General features: G+C 42.3%; 1 long non-coding RNA gene across 1 annotated transcript; it reads left to right on the forward strand.

Moving 5' to 3' along the window:
• The first annotated feature begins 6 nt into the window (after window positions 1–6).
• LOC123065930 (uncharacterized) lies at window positions 7–4,170 on the forward strand. Its single transcript, XR_006431176.1, has 3 exons — window positions 7–394; window positions 703–780; window positions 890–4,170. It is a non-coding gene; the product is annotated as an uncharacterized lncRNA (long non-coding RNA).
• Window positions 4,171–4,253: the final 83 nt, after the last annotated feature.

Raw genomic sequence — 4,253 nt, forward strand, 5'->3', positions numbered from 1 at the left:
CCACCCATGCCCCTTCCCCTCCAGCTCTTCCTCTCGGGTCCCAACCCTGGGCTAGGGTTCCATACGCTGCCGCCTTTGGGCAGACCACGTAAACTGACGTCGATGTCCGAGATGAGCGGGCCGCCGCACCGTCTTTCGCCTCCACCGACCTTCGAGACACCCTACCCGTGGGACGACACCGCCGCCGCCTTGCGGAACTTCAGGGCAGGGCAGGGCGTGGTCGCGTTGCGGGCAACGAGGAGCGGCGCCGGCGCGTGCGTAGCCACTTAGCGAGAGAGGAAGGGAGTGTCGGTTGTCCTGATGCCCCAGCTCCGATTGTCCTGCCTGGCTGCCTCCCGAAGCCCCCAAAAGATCCATCCACATCCAGTACTGTACCCACAACAAGTTTCTTCAGGTAATTTCTCCTTTGTTTTTTGACAAATCACAAGCTTTTTTATAAGTCCATGCCACTGATTGCTACCTTGTTCTTGTGATTTAGATGTAATTATTCCTGTGATGTAGATGTACTGATGAATTGTTTTGTCAAAATATGTTAAAAGGGTATTTTCTTCTATGAACTATGTGAAGAATCAACTAAGGAACAAAATGGGCGATGAATATTTGAACAATAGCTTGCCATAATAGTATTTTGCTACTATTATCGATATATGGCCATTGACTCATTGATATTGTTATCTTACCACATATTTGTTGTCCTATTAGATTGCATTGCAATTTCTTTACAAGAATACCCAGGAGCAAATTCCTGGCTCCGCCACTGAATGGCGCCCGTGCCTTCGAGTACGTCATGTTACTACCTCACCTCCACCTCCTTCATATTATAGGTTCATAGCATCGTCTGCTACGGCGTTGTCACTCTGAATTAACACTCCTTGTGGTGGCTTTCTAGGTCCCTCGGCATTCGTGCGGGTGTTCGCAGCGTCGGGCTTGGTCAACGAGTTGATGGGGTCTTCCGGCGTGACGCACCTGCTGTAGAAGTTGGTGTTCAAGGACACGTGGCACCGGAGCCACTTGCAGATCACGCGGGAGGTGGAGGCCATGGGGGGCAACATCGGCGCCTCCGCGTCCAGGTAGCACTTGGTGCACAGCTACGACATGCTCTCCAGGCATACATACCGCTGGCCGTGCGTTGAACATGCTTCTTTGATGATAAGTAACAGACTTCTTCCTCCAATGGCTGAAACAAGCTTTGTGATTTACTCCTCTAATTCTCTTTTGACATGCTGATTAATTCCTCGCAATTTTCTAGAGTAAATCCATTCTTACATATAAATTAGTACGCTTCATACTTGATCTATATATATGATCTATTTATTCGGTTCTCATTTGTTGTCATAATGTCTCATAACCTTGTAGTTTCTTCGAACTGGTTCTCAACTAATGTTGGCCCTGTTAAAGTTTTTTTTATGGAAGCATCCATTCAGTTGTAGTGCTTTTTGTGTGGTGCTTGGTCACCGAATCAACATACTTGAAGAGATAGCTTGCTCTTGTCCTTTACTTTTCCTTTTTATTTTTTCTAGACAATGCCTTTAAGAAATAGGAAATATGAATTCATATTAAAAATGCAAGAAAATAATCAGAAGATGATTAAGGTTTAGTTTTAGCAAAACATTTGTACTTAGGAATACTGTGTGCCTAGCGAATTTTGACACTCTCTTTCTCCTAACACGTTTCAGGGCCTTCATTTTCTCGAGTATGCCGCAGGCTATGTCGTGCTCTCTTAGATCACACCTCCTACACGCCCCTCATGGCCGCACATGCTGCTACCTTCCTTGATGGCCTCTTCGCCACCAGTGTGTGCCGCGACGGCTGTCGTCTCCATGCCACCCATCAGTAGCGGTGGCAACTCGACTCTTACCTTATGCACCCAGACCCATCTGCTTCTCTTATTTGATTTTGTGGGTTGCACTGATCTCTCTTAGTACATGTCTATTTGCAGAGAAATTATTTATAATTTAGTCTTAAGGGAAGACTGATCTAGTACTGGAGGTACATTTCTAAACATTGTGCTTTTTTCATCTGTGGGCACTTCACTGAACGAATTCTGATCCTCTAGGTCTATGAATTGTATGTTCTGATTTATTTTAAGCCGAAAATTTTGTCACTGTGTCATTTATTACATACATCTCTCTGGTTCTTCCCCCAAAACTAATGTCCTTATCTGCATTTTTGGTCAACTTCACATACACATACACACACATATATATATATACATGGTTTTGCCATCTAGCTAGAAGCTCATTGGTCAAGCATGCCACAAAACAAAAAGTTAGGCGGTGCAATGCATTTCTCGGAATTAACAACAGATAGGAGAGTTGCTAATTCACTTCTAATGAATGTGCTATGGAACCCCTAGCTTGATTATTCATTGGGAAGAAGAGGGCACTACAGTTCTGATCTGCTATACTTTTTAGAGACTTTCGATTTCCTACCTTGGTGCATGATGTCTACATGAATATTTTTATGGAAAGTCTTCTACCGTCAAGCCGCATGTCGGCGCCTTCGATGTAGAGTTGATTATACTGTCTATTCTACTGCAAGTAGGGAAAGGTGGCTCCGCGTATCCATATCCTTAGGTGTTAAATGTAGTTCTAGGACATATAGTATATGACTGAGTTCTTTCACCTCCTAATCCCGGGAGTAATTCAATTCAATACTTAGGCATCCACACTCCTGCTTGATCTATGTCCGAGCTCCCTCCTTTGCATAGCTAAATCTGATGGTGACTTACCGGACTAAACGGAATCGCTAAGTTGATGTTCCATGGAATTGCTAACCACCTCTCAAAGGTTTAAAGTTTGATCTCTTTGTTATTGATCTAAGAGAGAAATGGGTTCTGCAGCTCTGATGTGATAATATTTGTAACAAACAATGACAAAATCTACACCGTGCACAGACAATTACTTTGATGGTTGGGGAAAATGTAGTCATTAGTGCCTCTCTTTAAATTGTACATGTTGTAATATAGAAAAATTAGAGAAACATCTTGAGTACCATGCCCATGTACAGTGTTACTTACATTTCATATCCCTTAGATGAGAATAATCGAATGTATGAATATATGTATCTTTAGTAGTCATTTGATACCTTTTTCTCCATGTGGAGAGTCCAATTTGTGATATTCATCAATGGAACCAAAACATGTCCACTTTTGCTTCCTATTTCAAACTGATAGTGCTTCATTGATGGCCTACAACAGTATTTTGTTCCAATAAAAACATAACTCCTAATGTCTCAGTTGGTAGTCCCCGTTCCATAGTTCATGGCCTTTTCCTCCTCTCTCTGAGCGAAAAGAGCCCATGGGGCGGCAGCGTGAGGGCACCGGCGACGGTCCATTGGGTGGCGGTGCGGTGCTCGCCGGTGGATATATTATTGTAAATGCTTAAACTTTTTAGCCTGTAGTGCTTCCTAATCATAATACTTTAGTATACTTTTTGGCTCCTATTGAGTTAACATGCTACATCTGTACATCTGCCTTTGGGTGGTTTTCCCTTTCCTTACATATATTTAGTTCTGTATTTCCAAGCTATTGTTATCTTACTAGACTGAGTGGTTGGGTACGCATCCCTTTGTTTAGGACAATTACAGCAATGAAGTAGGAGGAAGAAGGAATGCAGGCGAGCTTGTGAAAGTCACAACAGCAAAGATCCACAGGTCAGCAATCTTGGTTCCTCTGCTTCTGCACTGCATATATATATATTTTCTAGAAATCTCTTTTTTTTGCAATTTTTGTTATTTTGCTTACTACAAGTAACATGGAGATGCCATATGATTTTGTTCTGTTTGTAAAGATGCATAAGTCAGAGGAGGAACCATGAATTTTGAACAAGCATTAGTTTGTGGCTCATGGACGAAGATTGCAAGTACTACTTTGTAACTAATTTAGCTAATCGCTCACCAAGTAGGTGATTTAGCTAATCGCTCACCAAGTAATTAATATTTAATCTGAAGTTGTATATTCACTCTAGGACAATAGTGATACGTCTTCTTCGTATCTATAATTTTGATTGTTCCATGCTAATATTATTCAACTTTCATATACTTTTGGCAACTTTTTATACTATTTTTGGGACTAGCATATTGATCCAGTGCCCAGTGCCAGTTCCTGTTTGTTGCATGTTTTATGTTTCGCAGAAACCTCATATCAAACAGAGTCCAAACGGGATAAAAACGGATGGAGAATATTTTTGGAATATTTGTGATATTTGGGAAGAAGAATCAACGCGAGATGGTGCCCGAGGGGGCCACGAGGC

The sequence above is a fragment of the Triticum aestivum genome, chromosome 3B, assembly GCF_018294505.1.
Source record: "Triticum aestivum cultivar Chinese Spring chromosome 3B, IWGSC CS RefSeq v2.1, whole genome shotgun sequence".
Classification (NCBI taxonomy): domain Eukaryota; kingdom Viridiplantae; phylum Streptophyta; class Magnoliopsida; order Poales; family Poaceae; genus Triticum; species Triticum aestivum.